Source organism: Thalassophryne amazonica, chromosome 11 (assembly GCF_902500255.1).
Source record: "Thalassophryne amazonica chromosome 11, fThaAma1.1, whole genome shotgun sequence".
Lineage (NCBI taxonomy): Eukaryota > Metazoa > Chordata > Actinopteri > Batrachoidiformes > Batrachoididae > Thalassophryne > Thalassophryne amazonica.
Window position 1 is genome coordinate 76,254,726 of NC_047113.1, and position 20,560 is coordinate 76,275,285.

Consider the following 20,560-nt stretch of genomic DNA (forward strand, 5'->3'; position numbering starts at 1 on the left):
TTATTTTCTTGTCCAAAACATGGTGCTAAATTTGTTGTTGTCTACACTTCTACAGGGATACAGTAATTATTTATTTTAATTTATTGAGATCTTATTGTTTTCTGTTCAATTTGTACTTATTGTATTTGTGTATATATATATATATATATATATATATATATATATATATATATATATATATATATATATATATATATACGAGGTCTGTTAGAAAACTATCCGACCTTTTTATTTTTTTCAAAAACTATATGGATTTGAATCGTGTGCTTGCATCAGCCAAGCTTGAACCTTCGTGCGCATGCGTTTTTTCACGCCTGTCGATTGCGTCATTCGCCTGTGAGCAGGCTTTGAGTGAGCACTGGTCCACCCCCCTCGTCGGATTTTCATTGTCAGGAAAATGTCTGAACGATTGGAGCAGCGCTGAATCAAATTTTTTCAGAAACTGTGAGAGACAGCCAGGTGGAAACCATTTGGGAAAAAACAGATGGCTTTCGGTGAAGACTCTATGGGCGTCACAAGGACTAAGGAGCATTACAACCAGATTAAAGACGGCCCAGAGTGGCTGAGGGCGCGCTGCGCTCCGAGTGGCCATCGACAGGCTGAAATTACCAGATCATTTCCAAAGTGAAGGCTGTGTTGATCCGGGATGTCGTGTGACCCAGAGAAATTGCGGAAGAGGTGGGCATAGCCATTTTTAGGCACATTCCACTGTTAAAAGAGATTTTGTAATGAAAGACGTGCGGCGGAATTCACACGTCGGGACGAAGCCGCAATGGCGGAGAACAAAAGCAAGTCCGTGTTGGAAGTCTCACGGGACATGTCTTCCACCATTCAGAAGATTCAGATGGCTTTCAGTGGCTTTTTAGTCGAGTGAGTATCCGAGAAATTGTGGAGAGCTGGGCATGTCAACATGTCCTGTGAGACTTCCAACACGGACTTGCTTTTGTTCATGCGCACGAAGGTTCAAGCTTGGCTGATGCAAGCGCACATGATTCAAATCCATATAGTTTTTTCAAAAAATAAAAAGGTCCGTTACTTTTCTAACAGACCTCGTATTAATTTTACAAAATGAACTCAATCGGTTCTGTAAATACTGATGATTTCTGTTTAACTCTAAATACTATTTTATCTGAGGTAACAAGGCTGTCCACGTTGTCAGACTGAGAACTGCTCGACTCAGCATCCAAGAGTCAGCTGGTGGTCTCCCATGACAGCGGTCACCTGCGTCATCCTGCCAGCCGCCGTCTGGTAGAATGCCGCCTGTGAGGCCTCACGGTTGATCCAGATAACCTGGATGTCTTCACGATGCAAGAACTAGTAATGTGCACAGTTCCGAAAGTACAAAATTTTCATGTCAATTTGAATCATGTAATATACAAACCCACTGGGCTTGCTGGTCATTTTTCCACAGTTTTGGCAGCTTGATAGAAACTGAAGGCAGGTGTCAGGTCCTTCATGATGCCTCTCATATTTTCTTTGATTTGTGTGGACTGAAATAAATGATGCATATTTCATCGTATTGACTGTGTGATACCTCAGTGATATCAAAATAATTTATGACTGAAAATAAAATGAGAATTGTTCTTAATGAGTTTTGTTGTTAAGCAGGAGAGCCACTGGACAGCTTCACTCAAAGTTTGCTGGCAGTGGGCCATGTAGTCCCTCAGACGGAACGCCTTTCCTTCAGGAGCACAACGCAACTACACAACGCACAGTAGCGCATGGTGCTTTCAGTTTGATAGCCACTGTTCACGTTCACTGTACTTCATAATAAGTCATAATTATTCTCATGATGAAGCATGCCACATACATTTCAACACTGACATTATTATACGTGGCGCGTACAGGTCACATACCGGCAGGCTTTGCCCTGCCAGATCCATCTTGAGGTTAACTCGTATGCGCTCAAATCATTTGGGATACCGTTTTGCCGCCATTGGAATATGTAAATTACAGTTAGACGGTCCTCAGACTGCACATAAAGTGCTGTCGCTGTAGGTGTCCCATCTCAACGGCGCCTGGAAAGTTTTGAACATGTGCATCACACTTGGGGCCGTCGGCCGATTTTTTGACCAACTGTGTGGACTTCCATAGATGGCTGTCAGAGCATTTTGGAACTGAAATCCGACACTTTTCAGATGTGCGCTGATTCATAATTCCGATGCCATTCTGCGTGATTCCGGCTATGTGTGATGGGAGTATTATGTTTGAGAGGTCACTCTGACATTTTTGAGGTGCAAATATGCAGATATGACTCAAGAAGATGTTGTGACTCTGTGGAACAGCCTCCCTCATCATGTGGTAAATGTTCTAAGTGTTATTACTTCAAAGGAATACTATGATTATTTTTACAGCGTATGATTTTTATTGATTGATGATTTTTATGGTGTTTGATGACTTTTACTCTGCTATTTATGAGTTTATACGGTTATATTACGGCATTTTACTATGATGCTTTTTTAAATGACAAATGGTGTCTGCTTTTATTGTATTTTTATACACGTTTTATGAATAATTAATGATTATTGACTGTGATTTTCCATCACAGTTGCTGACAGTCTGCATGTTCTTATCAATAATATTAGCAGGTTTTGTCCTGAATACGATTTAAAATCAACAAGAACTTCATTCAAGCTACACTTTGAACATACTCTGAGGGGATAACTTGCTGAAGCCATGACAGAAAATGCAAGAAAACATGCACACAGTAAAATCACCAGTGTTAAATTAACACTGACAGTGAACATATGACCCACTCTAGCCAGAGTAGGACCATGTGTACACTGGCAGTGTTAATTTAGCAGTCAGTGTTAGTTTTACACTGGTAATTTTACTGTGCAGAAACTGTCCTTTACAAGCGCATCTGGTGTTATTGCTGGCAGATGACAGGAAGTAAATTTCCTGCGGCTGAAATCTCGAGGTCGCAAGCTCACAAACAGAACTCAATGGAACGAGATCTTGAGTTGGCATTCCATCTCTCTACTTCTGTAATGATGCATAGCACATGATCTATAGTGCACAGTGCAAGTGCATCTGTGCTGTGTAGAACTCCTCTTTGGGATTTACGTGGTATGTAATCTGAGTGCAAAGTGAGGTGCAGGATGCAGCAGGTCCTCAGACCCCTATCACCTGGGATTTCCCAGCTATTGGTTCAAGCTAAGGATCTGTCAACGGCTGTGTGTGTTTGTCTGTGTGCAAAGACATCCCCATGTTAAACAAGCCCACTAACAAGTGGCTCTAGATGAACCCTGGATGTACCTTCGGGAACTGATCAACAGACAATCTTCTTCACCACCGAGGGATCTCTTATTCATAACATGAATACTGTCAAACAGATTGTTGTCTGTCCTCACCTGGCGAATTGTTATTTATATAGCGGATTCAAGTGAGAGGTTTTCTGGTGTGGAAATGGATCTGTGTGATCAAAGAGCAGCCACCAAACTCCTTGAGGTGAGGCAATAAAGTGAACGTTTGTATTTTCATGTTGTATAAAACAGGGCGAAAAGATCTGGAGACAGAACGCATCAGCTCAGGTGTACACTCAAAACACTGAACTCAACTTTACAGCTCAAGTTGTAAAACTGAGTTCAACTCAGCTTGGGACTCTGACAAGGGCGGTCGCATCTCCTCCACTCTCCCTTATCTCTGTTCTCTGCCTTTAACCTTCAAGTCCCGACTTCACCAGACTGTGAATTCCTCAAATTATATTGGATTCTGGATCTATTGGACTACTATTGGATTAACCATGGAATTGATCAGCTGGTCTCTGAACGCTATTGACACCATTTTTTCTGCAAGAAGGTCAGGACCGGGGGATCCTACCTGCCCAGATGTCCTCGACTCCTGGGAGTCGTGGCGTGTGGCATGCTTGGCGCCTTTCTCCGTTGAGGACGTCGAGGATTTATTCATTTTTGGTGTTATGGTAGCAGGGCTGGTACTTTTTGGCTTATGTGCTGCCCTGATCTACCGGAAAATTGGCAAGACGGCGGCATCAAGAACCACGGCCCCTCGCTTGTCCATCATGATTAACGAGGTTGGCAAGGCAGTGCATTCTCAGATTGCATTGACTCTTGAACTCAGACGCAAATTGGATGACATCTTGGAGCTGATGGGTGCCTTGCAGTTGAAGCTGAAGGTTTCGGAGGCCAGTGAATATTCTTAATTCATAATTGGGAATATTCTTAATTCATAATTGGGATTTGGTTGTTCAAGTGGAACTGTTAAAAGTGTTTTTCACTGCTCAACCACAACACTCCAGGCTTATCTAGCCTCATGGACAAATTGCCCACTGTTTTCCTCCAGAGGAATGTCTTCAGGCTCTGGTGAGATTATTTGGCTCCTTCTTATCTCAACCCACAAAGACAATAAACTGACAGACTTACACATGGACAAAGACTGAAGCATGCTCCATTTTTCCCTTTACCTCCCTTCCTGCTCCCCCATCACTTACCCCATCCCAGCCCCCGCTCACACCACCCCTTCCCCCTCCGGGGGCTGCGCGGTTTTTAACTGCAGCAGGTCCTCACTCCCCCCAAGCTAGCGGCAGCGCGACTCCAGTTGCAGCGGCCTTCACCCACTTTACCTCAATTCGGATGATGGACTGCTTCAAGTTTAGTACACATAAACAATGTCAAATGTACGAGGTCTGTTAGAAAAGTATCCGACCTTATTATTTTTTTCAAAAACCATATTGATTTGAATCACGTGTGATTGCGTCAGCCAAGCTTGAACCCTCGTGCGCATGCGTGAGTTTTTTCATGCCTGTCGGTTGCTTCATTTGCCTGTGAGCAGGCTTTGAGTGAGGTGTGGTCTACCCCTCTCGTCTATTTTTTATTGCGAATAAATGTCTGAACAATTTGGATCTTTGCTACATCAATTTTTTTCCAGAAATTGTAAGAGACCTCCAGGTGGACACTGTTCGAAAAATTAATATGGCTTTCAGGGATGATTTTATGGGAATTAAACAGATTATGGGGTGTTACTGCCCCTTTAAGGATGGCCCACAACTGCTGACAGCGCAGCGCGCTCCCAGTGCCAATGGACAGGCTGACACCCCGCACAAACAACCATATCATTTCCAACGTGAAAGCTTTGTTGATCCGGGACCTCATCTGACTTTCATAAAAAGGCAGAAGATGTGGACATCTGCACTTTTTCCGGCACATTCCACCGTTACAGGAGTTTTTTTTTTTCATGGAAAAAGAAGCCAAGGGATGCGCCACGGAGCCGTTCATTACGCGGGACAAAACCACCTTGGTGTTGGTCTCACAGGACGGCTTAAAGGTGGATTTCAGACGGATCCCGGTTGCTTTCCAGTCGTGTGAATATCTGATTGTGATTGTGCATGAGCTGAACATGCCAGAACATGTCCTGTGAGCAGTGATGCCGGTAACGCGTTACTTAGTAACGCGTTACTCTAATCTGACCACTTTTTTTAGTAACGAGTAATCTAACGCGTTAATCTTTCCAAATCAGTAATCAGATTAAAGTTACTTCTCCATGTCACTGTGCGTTACTATTATTTTTCATTGTGGGTCGATAGCAGCATTAAACTTGGTCTGTGGGCAGGAGGTCGGGGTTCGACTGAACTGCCCACTTTCAGCGAGCTGTGAGCTTTTCATCCGCGGTTTTTTGCAGCTGCTCGACTCGTCCTCACCTCTTAAAGCGTGGTGATCAGCACACCTGCACTGAGCTTTACAAAGACATTTTTATACTTTTTTTCCTCCTTTATTTAGAATTCTGAGCTGAGCCGCTCTGTATCTGGTGGTTAAAAACAGCTGATCCTCTGCAACGTGTCAACAACTAACACTATTTTCCACTCAAATGCACCTAAACGCTCTTTCTGAGGACCACATGATGTGAAAACGCAATAAAACTTTCTTACCTGTAAATCTGGTCATGTTTTCTGCATAAATAAATATTATCCATTCTTTGTGCTCAAACGCCAAAGCAGGGGTGAATCTAGATGGAATGGGGGTGTGGGGCAAGGATGTGCCCCCTCCCACAACACCCCTAGATTAAAGGTCCAGTTTTGAAGCCGTTTTTTACTACAACTACTAATATTGCTTAAAATAATAATAATTTCGACAAGTAAAATGTTTAGAGAGAATTTAAATGTTAGAAAAATGTTAGAATTTAATAGTTACATTTATAAACAATGTAGGTTCAAAATTGCAAGTTTTACTGTTACAGTGCTGTCAACAGTTAAATATGAGGTCAAGAAAGAGGTCTTTATTTTACTTTTTATAAAACAAGTATTTATTTTCATTGAAGTCAAGAAAGGGTGACTATAAAGTGAGTTTTGGCAAAACAAGTATCATTGTCATGTTGAGGTGGCAGAGGGTTGTTGTCGACAGCTGGGAAAAGTAACTAAAAAAGTAACTAGTAATCTAACTTAGTTACTTTTACAATTGAGTAATCAGTAAAGTAACTAAGTTACTTTTTCAAGGAGTAATCAGTCATCAGTAATTGGATTACTTTTTCAAAGTAACTGTGGCAACACTGCCTGTGAGGCTTCATCACGGTGTTTCTTTTCACCATGCAGCTCCGCCGCAACGCGGGGAATTCCTCTGCCTTTGTTCCTCTTTCCATGACAAAAACTCCTGTAACAGTGAAATATGCCGTTCATTTCTAAACTGGACGCTGTCTTGATCCGGTATGTCCTCTGACTAGCACAGGAATTGTGAAAAGACATTTATTCGTAATAAAAAATAGACGAGAGGGGTAGACCACACCTCACTCAAAGCCTGCTCACAGGCGAATGAAGCAACCGACAGGCATGAAAAAACTCACGCATGCGCACGAGGGTTCAAGCTTGGCTGACGCAATCACACGTGATTCAAATCCATATGGTTTTTGAAAACAATAATAAGGTCGCATACTTTTCTAACAGACCTCATATATGTGTTGTCTTTAATTTTGATGTGTGCCATTATTACGGTAAACAGTAATAATTGTGGATTAATTGCTGTATCTTGTCTGAGGTAATTGGAGTGTAAACGTACCTGCCCTTTTTTAGGATCAATAAAGTTGTCTGAACATCCAAAACTTGCAAGAGCTCCTTATGTTAAAGTGAGGTAGGAAGTGGACATAACTAAACGAGGCTGCAATGTTTTAGTGTATACAGTTCTGACAATGACGGCTAGGCTGGAATAAGTCAGTAAGCTCCTTGAGTCTTGATCTGAAGACAGCTTCATTAATCTAAAACTAAACTGCTCATGTTACTACACAGACAAACAGAGACCCATGTAGAAAAGCAGTATATATATATATATATATATATATATATATATATATATATGTATATATATAATATATATATATATATATATATTATATTTAAAAAAATAAAAAGGCCAGATACTTTTCTAACAGACCTTGTATATATATATACAAGGTCTGTTAGAAAAGTATCTGACCTTTTTATTTTTTTAAAAAACCTGATGGATTTGAATCACGTGTGCTTGCATGTGCGCATGCCTGAACTTTGTCATGCCTGTCCATTGCATCATTTTCTGGTAAGCAGCCTTTGTGTGAGGACGGGTGTGGTCTCTCGGCGGATTTTCATTTCAAGGAAAATGGCGGAACAAGTGGAGCAGTGCTACTGCATCAAATTTTGCCAGAAACTGGGCGACAGCCAGGTGGAAACCATTCGGAAGATTCAGACGGCTTTCGGTGATGATGCTATGGGCGTCATACAAATTAAAGAGCGGTACAACCAGTTTAAAGACGGGCGCGTAACGGTGGAGAGCGAGCTGCGCTCCGGTCAGCCATCAACATGCCGAAATGACCAGATCATTGCCAAAGTGAACACTGTGGTGATGCAGGACCGTCGTGTGACTATCAGAGAAACTGCGGAAGAGATGGACATCAGCACTTTTTTGGCACATTCCATTGTGACCGAAGATTTGAGCATGAAGAGAGTGGCGACAAAATTCGTGCCGAAGCTGCTAACTGCGGAGCAAAAGCAACTTCGTGTTGAAGTCTCACAGGACATGCTGGACTCCACAAAAAGTGATGCCGACTTCATGAACACCATTATCACTGGTGATGAGTCCTGGGTGTATGGGTACGACCCGGAAACCAAATTCCAGTCATCACAGTGGAAGCATTCCACGTCACCAAGACCAAAGAAGGCTCGCCAAGTGCACAACAACGTCAAGGTGATGCTGACTGTTTTCTTTGACTCCCGTGGTGTGGTACATCATGAGTACGCACCACAGGGTCAAACAATCACGAAGGACTACTACAGGGATGTCCTCCATCACCTACATAATGCTGCGCGGTGCAAAAGACTGGAGTTGTGGGCCACAGGAAATTGGCGCATCCATCATGACAATGCTCCAGCACATTCCTTGAACTTAATTCAGACTTTTTTGACAAAAAACCAGACTCCTGTGGTTCAACAGGCTCCTTACTCTCCTGATATGGCCCTTTGCGACTTCTGGCTGTTCCCCAAACCCAAGAGGCCATTGAAAGGAATGAGATTTGAGACGAGAGAGGACATTATGGCTGCAACGACAGCGGAGCTGAACTCCATTTCAAAAGAGGCTTTTTCGGAATGCTTCCAACAGTGGCGACACCACTGGGAGAAGTGTGTGGCATCCCAAGGAGACTACTTTGAGGGTGATTAGGTTTCCAACGCTCCAGGTATGCCAATTTTATTTCCCCAGCCAAAGGTCGGATACTTTTCTAACAGACCTCGTATATGTATGTATATACAGTGAGTGAGCTCTCTACTTTTAAGATTAGGCTTAAAACTTTCCTTTTTGCTAAAGCTTATAGTTAGGGCTGGATCAGGTGACCCTGAACCATCCCTTAGTTATGCTGCTATAGACTTAGACTGCTGGGGGGTTCCCATAATGCACTGAGTGTTTCTTTCTCTTTTTGCTCTGTATGCACCACTCTGCATTTAATCATTAGTGATCGATCTCTGCTCCCCTCCACAGCATGTCTTTTTCCTGGTTCTCTCCCTCAGCCCCAACCAGTCCCAGCAGAAGACTGCCCCTCCCTGAGCCTGGTTCTGCTGGAGGTTTCTTCCTGTTAAAAGGGAGTTTTTCCTTCCCACTGTCGCCAAGTGCTTGCTCACAGGGGGTCGTTTTGACCATTGGGGTTTTTACGTAATTATTGTATGGCCTTGCCTTACAATATAAAGCGCCTTGGGGCAACTGTTTGTTGTGATTTGGCGCTATATAAATAAAATTGATTGATTGATACAGTGTGGAAAATAAGTATTTGAACACTCTGCGGTTTTGCAAGTTCTCCCACTTAGAAATCATGGAGGGGTCTGAAATTTTCATCTTAGGTGCATGTCCACTGTGAGATACATAATCTAAAAAAAAAAAAAAAAACACAATCCGGAAATCACAATGTATGATTTTTTTTAATAATTTATTTGTATGTTACTGCTGCAAATAAGTATTTGAACACCTACCAACCAGCAAGAATTCTGTCTCACACAGACCTGTTAATTTTTCTTTAAGAAGCCCTCTTATTCTGTACTCTTTACCTGTATTAATTGCACCTGTTTGAACTTGTTACCTGTATAAAAGACACCTGTTCACACACTCTAAGATGGGTCATGGCTGGGTCTTCCAGCATGACAATGACCCCAAACACACAGCCAGGGCAACTAAGGAGGGGCTCCGTAAGAAGCATTTCAAGGTCCTGGAGTGACCTGGTCAGTCTCCAGACCTGAACTCAATAGAAAATCTTTGGAGGGAGCTGAAACTCTGAAATCTGTATGGAGTCGACGACCAAATTCCCTGCTGCAGTGTGTGAAAACCTGGTGAAAAACTACAGGCAGGCTACTGTACCAAATATTAACATTGATTTTCACAGGTGTTCAGATACTTATTTACAGCAGTAACATACAAATAAATTATTAATTTAAATAAAATTTTATATATATATATATATATATATATAAACCCCAGCCATATAAGAAGAAAAACATTCCTCAGAGATGTTGGTCCATATTGACTTGATACATCATGCAGTCGCCCATTCAACCAGTCTGTCCATTCTCCTCTGACCTCTGACATCAACAAGGCGTTTTCGTCCACACAACTGCCACTTACTCTTTTTTCAGACCATTCTCTGTAAAGCCTTGAGATGGTTGTGGGTGAAAATCCCAGTAGATCAACAGTTTTTGAAATACTCAGACCAGCCTGTCTGGCACCAACAATCACGCCACGTTCAAAGTCACATAAATCCTCTTTCTTCCCCATTTTGATGCTCTGTTTGAATGTCAACAAGTTGTCTTTACCACGTCTAGATTCCTAAATTCATTGAGTTGCTGCCATGTGATTGGCTGTTTAGCTATTTGTGTTAACAAGCAATTGAATTGGTGTACCTAAAAAAGTGGCCGGTGAGTGGACGTGACAAATGAGGTGGTACCTGAAGTACCAAGTCAGCTTGAATATCACATATTGGGAGATGACTTGGGACTTACATCGCCAAAGCAGCCCTAAGACCTGTAAAATCCCCCCCCCCCCCCCACCCCCCAAAAAGACAGAACAAATAAGTGGAAAATGAATCAGAGGTGGTCCACTGAGAGAAGACTTACTTTGCACACAGAGGCTCATTTGTAGAGGAAAAAAAGACAACTTCTGCTTTGGATTTAAGGTGGAAAAAAAACAAATCCTGATGAGCTTCTCTTTCAGTTGTCCACAGAGATCTCAATATTTTTTAGCTATCAGAATAAATGCACACTGATATTAAACGTCACTTCTGGGTCTATCCACAGCTGCTGCGTTCATTACCCAGAGCTGTTGATTGTGACAGAACTCAGAAACGCACATTTTATAATCACAGTTCTTTGTTTTTTCAGGCATTCATGAGGGTATTTTTTTGTAATTTATACTGTCTCAAATGGTTGCAGAATGTTGCAGGAGCAAAATGAAAGCTGTCTCATGTTTCCAGCAAATCATTATGAAATAATGGTGATTCTTGTTTCTAGTCTGATGCGTTTTGACCACGCTGTCCATTATCGTTGTAAATGGCCATGCTTTCACAGTCGGTGCAGAAACGATGAAAACCTACTTTGATAATGTTAGCCAGAGTGCAAAACCCATAGAAGCCCATGTTAAAATGTCAGAATTTAGAGTAGAAATAAACATGTTTACATCCTGGTACAAAAGTTGTTTCAGTCTCTATAGTTAGCGTCACCCTTCCTGACAGCAACTCATTAGTGTAACATGTTTTAAGCCATAAGGTTGCGCATAATTAGGCCCGTGGTCACTTTGAGTGACAGCTACTGAGGCAAGCTCAGAGTTCTGGTAACTTAGAGGCCACTCGCTGGGGCTGCTAGTTTTTGTGGAGGACAGTGTCTGTGCTTTCTGAGCATTTTATTACACATATCTGTAATAATATGGCTTGCTGTGCAGTTAATTGTCCTAATGCGTCATTTAAGAAGTCTGTGCTCCAGTATTTCTGTCAAGTGAAATTTTTATGTAATTTCATTTATATTAGTGGGGGTTAGCACTTTTGGCTTTCAGAAGCTGAACAAGTAACAAAAACAAACATATAAATCCAAAGTGAAAATCTACAGCAACTAACACGCAAATAAACTTCTGTAAAATCAGAACCAAAACAGGAACAAACCCAAACTAGTACTCTCAGAAAATAATATAAGTGAAACACCACAATAACAGAACTAATACAGCATACATGTACAATTCTCACATGGAACATAATAAAAACAAAACAAGATCAAAAGTGCGACACCACGTGGGAACTCGTCCACAGGGACACTCGGACACGGAGGGCTACGGAACAGAGGAATGAACACAGCAATCACATACCAGGAAGCCACCCACATAGCTGTCTAACAGAGACAGGGGAACATATAGAGCAAACACGCTCACAGGGCCACACACACAACTGCCAGACCAGGACAGAGGAACCTGACCATGAACCCGAGACAGAGGACGGGCAACATACTCCACAAAGGCAAAGACCTAGGGCAAACCACAAGGGGAACCAGACACCAACATGAACCAAAACAAGAAGGAGAACAGACACAGAACACAAGACACTGACAAGGAACCAGGACTGGGAGTGCACCAACCCACACAAACGCACACAGAACAAGAGGTGCGGATGGAGCGGTTGTCTGCCTGTGTGGTTGCCATCTAGGTGGTTCCATAGTGCAGTGGATGTGGCAAGACACGGCACCAGAACATCACCCCAGACTTGACTTGGTGGTTGTGATCCAGTATCACAGGGATTATGTGATATGCTGGAATCTTCTTGAGATGAGACCATATTTGTGTGATGACATTAAACCTGCCTGCAAAACTGTCCTGAAAAATGAGTTTTGATAAGCTTGAAATCCCAACAGATGATCATCTACAGTAATTACCAGGACACAGTACACATCATAACCAGATCAGCCTTTTTAATTTGATAACTCATGGTCATTTTATGCCATGGGAGGCTAAAAATGACTTTATTGCACCAGTTTTTCACCTCAGGCTAGACTTGGTTCCAGATTTTGCACATTATGTGACCTGCTTGGGTTCTGCAGTGCAAAAACAACTGCTAAGAGACACCAGTTGAGAGAACCTCATTTCCATCACCGGCTGAATTCAGTCATGACACAGATAAAAAGTGAGAGACAGAGGCCCATAAATCAATTCACCAGCAGGTCTGCCTGAAGACGCTGCATTCATGGTGTTAAATGGACTGGAAAAGCACAAAGGCACAAGACGAGTCGGTCTTTTTCATGTCACCCAGCGTTCATGGAAATGACATAATCAGAGTTTAATTAGATCATCAATCGAAGTCGATATCCAGATGAACCTTTGGTGTCAGACCGAGTATCCTTGTTCATACTGGGGACAAAACCAAGGTCTAATAACAGATCTCATTTTCCAATGATTCCAAGTCTTTGTATTTAATTCCCAATGCTTACAGCTCCACACTGTGATTATTGAACAATGAGGAATTTACTCCTCAAGATTTCTCAGATGGTTTCCCCCTACTCTTGTTACAAAGACAAAAGGATTTTACATCCGTTATATTCACGTTCACCTGGACAAAGTATCAGAGTGCGCACTCTCCATCTGCACTGCAAAAACTGTCCCTCTCAAAATAACATAAATAATCTGAAATCTTGCTAAATTGTCTTGTATTAAGCAAAAAAAAAAAAAAAATCTGTCAATGGGTAAGAAAAAATTACTCAAAACTAGCAAATTTTCTAGGCACTAAATAATCAAAATGTGCCTTAAAACTAGACAGAATTTTTATTTTAAAATAAGGAACACAATCTTGTTCTTTTGTTTGGATAATTTGAAATCCATTGCCTTTCCCTGTTACTGGTTAAATAAAGCTAGCTGGAAAAAAAAAAACAAAAAACAAACTTATTAAGAAAAAGTGATACATTTTCCCCAAAATAAGACATTTTTTTCTCATGTAAAAAAAAAAATGCTTGACAAGATAATTTTTCTATTTAGACAAAAATTAAGTCAAATTTTCTTTAAACAAGTCTTTTTCTTTTTTTTTGACTTTTTTAGATATCAGTTTTTGCAGTGTTCACATTTGTGTTTGGGTGTACTATCACATTGTGTTAGATCAAGTTTATCATTGTGTAAATTAACTATTAGAATTTCTCAACTTGATTGATTTTCTTGAATGATTTAGGGCTGCATCTGTGGTCCTGCGATTGTTGAACAAGACTGTTGTGGTGAAGAAAGAGATGAGCCAGAAGGTGAGACTTTCAATTTTCCAGTCAATCGACACTCCTATTTTGACCTGCATTCATGAGCTTTCCGTAATGACCAAAAGAATAAGATGGTGAATACAAGCAGCGGAAATGAGATTCCCCGCCAGGTATCTATCTGGGCTTACACTTTTGGACAAGATGAGAAGCTTCACTATCCAGGAAGGACTTTGGAGTAGAGCGCTTTTGCTTTAGGAAAAAAATGCCAGTTCTAACTCATCTCTCTGCTGCCCAGTTGCTGACCTGGATGTTACCTCCTCCATCCCACTGTCACCAGTCAGTCTCTATCCGATGCCACAGGTAGGTTCCACCCCTGCCTTTTTCTAATGGCAGAATTTGTGATTTATGAGCCCTAAACTTCGTTGTGGCAGGATCTCTGCCAAAAACTGTCCTAACATTGTATACAATATCACTATGGATTAAAATGTAAGTTTTTCTTGTCTCCTGAGTCTTTGTGGTGAGAACATGGAATGTGCAACGCTTTGTAAGACCTCCACATCAACTCTTATCCACAAATATGATGCCATTTTACTGCTGCCTCCCCCCACAAAACCAAATATGCAATTAACTGGGGTCATCCTTGGCTGGTGGTGCCAATCACTATTATGGGTGTATTGTGAATATGTTAGTCGGGTATCTCCGTGCACACTAGTCACATCAAACAACACTCAGCCAATTGAGCACATGAATGGCAATGAACAGATGATGAAAGTTTAATGTAGTGTTTGATGATGTTTGAAGCCATTTGAAAGCAAAACAGAAGCCACAGCCACCTGAGAGCTTTCTTGGTACATTATTAACCTTTGTCACACCGACATGAACTTTTCAGTTGACCTTTCAGCTTTTAATGTATGCAGGAGGAATTCTGGGCTCACCAGAATTCACCTTTTGATTTGCGATGCAGAAGTTAAATGCCATAAAGTTTGAAAGATTTTCAGCAGCCTGGCTGTCATGGTTGGATAATGATGTGTCAAAAGTGCTTTGTAACCCAGTTTTGGTCAAACCGATGAGGTTCTTTGTTCTGTGTGGGAATAAAAGGAGCGAGATTGATGCACTGCCGTCCTTCATGTGTCACTGTCTTCATGGATGAATAATAATCCTGCTCATCAAAAGCAGAGCTGGACAGCAGAGCAGCTGCTGCTCATTTTTAAACCAGGGATCTTCTCCCGCTGACCGAGTCTTTGATGTCTGACATCAAAGCAGCTCAGACGCTGTGTAGTGCAGCAACTTTACCATTTGTTTTACTTTGTCACTACTCATTTTGGAGAAAACTGATGCTATTCAAACTGCTATTCATGCTGACGTGCTTTGAGTACCTGGGCAGTAGAGGCTAAGGCCCCCACATAGCAAGAATATGGAGGAACCATTCCGACACAGCAAATATTGCCATAATCCGACACATTTGGGAGGAAAAGAGGCGTGGTCAGCCGTGGTCCGAATGCATCCGGACTGCCTCGTGCAGACCTGCAGGATGCAGCCCAAACATATTTCAGACAACAGTCAGATGACACAGACAGCTGTCAGACGACACCGACATTGGAGGTGTCACTCACTCACTCACTCAATCAAATCTCCACTCATCCTCATATTCCCCACGCTAAACTGACCTCTCTTCAGTGTGTCTCACATGATGGATTGCGCGCGTGTACGTGCGTAGAACAGGTGATGAGTGCGTGTCCACTCACCTGCACAAGCGTATTCACAGTGGCTGAATGAGCCACATGTGCCTGCTTGTGTAGAACAGCTGATCGCACAGCTGCGTGTATGTGTGTTCATAAACGCTGTACCAGCCACTCCATGTGCAGGTGTGTGCACGCGAGCATGGGAGCTGTCCACCCAGAGAGTGCACAAACAGGCTGACAGCTGTCAGTGATCACCTGCTGTTAGTCCGCTGAAAAATCCCTTTAGGTGTCTCATCAGTATATACTTGCATTGCTAGATTTTATTTGTCCGTCTGGACTCCATAACTGCTGTTGACCTGTGCTGGCAGCGCGCCAACCTCCTACATGTGTGCAACTTTCAGATGCAGCCGGTGGACCTTCTTTTTTTTTTTTTTTTAACTCTTTTTTGTTGTCATTTTACTTGATACGCATCTTAACACAACTATAGTTGGAATATTGTTGTGGGACAGCACTTCACATGGGACTTATTTATGCAAAAGGTGGATTATGTATTTGTTATCTGATCAACTGTTATTTGTGCTGAAAACCCTCCTGTCCTGTCCACCAACAGCATTCCTTGTATATTCGTTTTGTGAATTGTTTTGTAACTTGTGTCTGTAGCACGGCCCAAGCAGAGGGTAACCCCTTTGAGTCTGGTCTGCTTGAGGTTTCTTCCTCAGAGGGAGTTTTTCCTTATCACTGTTGCTCTGGGGGTTGGTAAGGTTAGACCTTACTTGTGTGAAGCGCCTTGAGGCAACTTTGTTGTGATTTGGCACTATATAAATGAAAAAAATAAAATCAACATTGCCAGCATGCAGTGCAGCTGGGTGAAAGGGGCTTGACCAGCTGTCTGCAGTGCGCTGTGGAACGCAAGGTACCGCAGGTGAGTTACATGTTTATTTATGTCATCATGTGCTGGGCAAACATTTCCACATCATACCTGCTACAGACGTAGGAGGTGTAAATGTAATAATATGTGTGTTACAGCGGTGACATCCCGTTCAGCTCGTTGCGGCACTGCACCGAGCCTCTGATGAACGCACAGTACCACATAAATGTTATTACATAACAGCATTTCCTTCACCCTCCCTGGCCGGGATCCAGTGGAGGTGGTCAAATGTGGCACAACATGCCGACAGGCTTTGCTGTGACCAGTTGATCTCAGAGCTCAATCAGCCAAGATCAGATCATTTCAAATGCTGTTTTTATGCCGTCAGAATATGTAAATTGCTGTCAGATGGTCGTCAGATTACACATGGACTGCTGTCGGATAGGTGTCCCATCTCGATGGCGCCCAGAGAGTTTTGAACATATGCATCACACTCGGGGCTGCTGGCCGATTTTGACCAACTGTGTCGATTTCCGCAGATGGCTGTCTGAACGTTTTGGAACTGAAATCTGACACTTTTCGGATGTGCGCCAATTCATAAGAGCAACGCCACTCTGTGTGTGACAGGGGTATAAAAGTTGAGAAACATTATTTAAACTGAAATATTGCTTGTGGGCAAAAGACCAGAAACAGGTCTCTAGTTTGGTCTTAACCCTTTGGGGCCAGTGAACACTCGGCCGCATCCCACTCGGGTTTTCATCATGTTTCTATTAACAGGTCAGCAATGGAATGTCCCAGAGACTTCACTTGACCACTTCCTGAAAGTACAGTGTCACCTGTCACCTGTTGTTTCAATCCCTGTTGTAGATGATCTCTGCCTCACAACCAATCCTAGTCCTCATAGAACCTCACATGGGTTCTCTCTCTCTCTCTCTCTCTCTCTCTGCCTGTTGTTTCAACAGGCTCATTAAGACTACCGCTAAAATCTCAGAAATGCTAAACAAAACTGTCAGTCTAGAAACACTTCTTACTTTTTTAGTTCTACAGACAAAGCATACTGTCAGAAAAAAAAGAGAGATTTGTTTTTTTCCAAAGCAAAATTATTATTTGTTTTTCCAGGATCAACAAGTTTACTCCCCAATGGAGCAAGTGGATATTTTTTGGAAGGGACATTCCATGGTTCATTCAATGATGGATATTTGTAGATTGTATGACGATAGATATGATAGAATTAAGATAGAGCCAAAGACTTTGAAGATTTCTTGCACCAAAACTGTTTGTTTACATGAATAAAGGTGTATTTCCAATAAAGATATGAAGAATTTTCAAAAAATCAATTTTTTTTTTAGCCAATATTTCGACAAACTGTGTTCTAAGAGCTGAGACTGTTGTCAACACTTTGATATGCAACACATGGGCATATCGTTTAAAAAAGTAACTTAAAATGGGAAAAGTGAAAAGTGTTGCATCAGCTCATTTGACTTTTTATTTGCTAGTGATGCGCATTTTAATCTGTAGCATATGGAGCTGAACAAAAATCCCCTGCAGAGCCCAAAAAGTGAAACATTATAGTGGAACAACTTTCTGCTGCAGCTTAACAGACAGGAGTAAATGATAGAACTGCCTACAAATTCATACCATCACTGAGTACATCTACAAACATTTCTATGGAGCCGCCACTGGGTGCAAAAGTGACAAACTTTCAACATGTAAATGAGGCATCCTTTTGGCTCGACTCAAATCAAAGATTTATTTCACTGTTTTTTCACACTTCTTGGTTATTTACATTCCAAGCTCAGAAGTCAGAATTTGTTCTCTGCAATCTCTTGAAGAACCTCGAGTGACAGCTACCACGCAACCTGTAATTATCTTGTGTTAGTTGAAAACTGTATGAATAAAAATAGTCAGATGAGCAAACAGATGTTTGGTCATTTCAAAGATTTATAATTCGATCAGTCAAGAAGAACATGAGGTTTTTTTTAATCCAAATAAACACAATAATTAATTTGCAACATTTTTCACTCCAGTTTTAATTTTCTTACACACACACATCTTTAGTCTCATCCTGTATAGTTGTTTATCACCAGTTATAATAAACGAAGAGCAAAACAAAATACTGCACAACAGCTTCTGGAACCACACGACCATTGACACATTGTGCATTTTAAGAGTCTTGGTACATTAGTTTTTCATTTTCCTCTTAATCGTGCGTCTCTGCTTGTGTTTGAAGTGAGCATGCTCGGCGGGGAATCGATTAAATTATGCATTTGGACAAAATGATAGTCTGAATTAAAGGTGGTTACATTCATTTCCTTCTACTTCATTATGTTCTTATGACTCAAATGAATAATTGAAAATTCAATATCGTCACTGTCACCCAAAATCTGTGTGTGTGTATGTATGCAGAATGTCAGCCTTTCATTTTGTGACATTATTCAGAGATTCGCTTTTATCTGCTTCGTTACCAATTCTTTCATATCTTCATTTAAATTACTGCTGTCACCAGTGTAGCAGGGACGCTGATCAAATCACAGAATCTTGATTAAAAGAATTGTCACAGATGCTTACAAAGCATTTTTATGTGTTTTGCCGTGTATTTATATATTTGTTTATTTTATTTGGCTGTCTGGCTGTAATGAGCATTTATTGTGAGCTTTTATGGTGTTTATTTTGAAAGTGTAGAATGTATTAACAAAATGGAACTAAGTATGCCCACAATTGGAAACTCTTTTGCAAGAACATTTCATTCATGTGTTAGACTTTAAAAGAGGTCTCAGCACTCAGTGTTACAGTAATGAACACGTTTATTGTGTTAACCTTTTGTGCCTGTACACTGATTGTCTTTGTAGTGCACTCAACAAAAATATAAACGCAACACTTTTGGTTTTGCTCCCATTTTGTATGAGATGAACTCAAAGATCTAAAACTTTTTCCACATATACAATATCACCATTTCTCTCAAATATTGTTCACAAACCAGTCTAAATCTGTGACAGTGAGCACTTCTCCTTTGCTGAGATAATCCATCCCACCTCACAGGTGTGCCATACCAAGATGCTGATTAGACACCATGATTAGTGCACAGGTGTGCCTTAGACTGCCCACAATAAAAGGCCACTCTGAAAGGTGCAGTTTTATCACACAGCACAATGCCACAGATGTCGCAAGATTTGAGGGAGCGTGCAATTGGCATGCTGACAGCAGGAATGTCAACCAGAGCTGTTGCTCGTGTATTGAATGTTCATTTCTCTACCATAAGCTGTCTCCAAAGGCGTTTCAGAGAATTTGGCAGTACATCCAACCAGCCTCACAATCGCAGACCACGTGTAACCACACCAGCCCAGGACCTCCACATCCAGCATGTTCACCTCCAAGATCGTCTGAGACCAGCCACTCGGACAGCTGCTGAAACAATCGGTTTGCATAACCAAAGAATTTCTGCACAAACTGTCAGAAACCATCTCAGGGAAGCTCATCTGCATGCTCGTCGTCCTCATCGGGGTCTCGACCTGGCTCCAGTTTGTCGTCATAACCGACTTGAGTGGGCAAATGCTCACATTCGCTGGCATTTGGCACGTTGGAGAGGTGTTCTCTTCACGGATGATGCGAAGGAGATGTGTTGCACTGCATGAGGCAAATGGTGGTCACACCAGATACTGACTGGTATCCCCCCCCCAATAAAACAAAACTGCACCTTTCAGAGTGGCCTTTTATTGTGGACAGTCTAAGGCACACCTGTGCACTAATCATGGTGTCTAATCAGCATCTTGGTATGGCACACCTGTGAGGTGGGATGGATTATCTCAGCAAAGGAGAAGTGCTCACTATCACAGATTTAGACTGGTTTGTGAACAATATTTGAGGGAAATGGTGATATTGTGTATGTGGAAAAAGTTTTAGATCTTTGAGTTCATCTCATACAAAATGGGAGCAAAACCAAAAGTGTTGCGTTTATATTTTTGTTGAGTATACTTACAGTTCAAATTACTATTTTGCTGCAAATACATGTTGTACTGTAAATGCCATTTCTACTGGAAAGACTCAGAAGACAAGTTAAAGTTGATCATTTTAATGTAACAAGATAATGTACCGAAAGTTAGAATGTATGGTGGAGTAGATTTGGAGCTTGTCCCCATCGTGGCAGAGAGTAGACTTGAGATGATCGGAAAGCCTGCCAGTGCAAATGGCAGAGGCAAAGCCTGCTCCCAGGGAAAGGACAGGGGCCAGGCTTTGGGGTTACCTTTCACTGCTATGCTGATGATACTCAGTTATACATGCCGATAACTGCTGGTAATCTCATCCACATAAAATCCTAAAAAGATTACCTTGCATCAGTGAGAAGCTGGA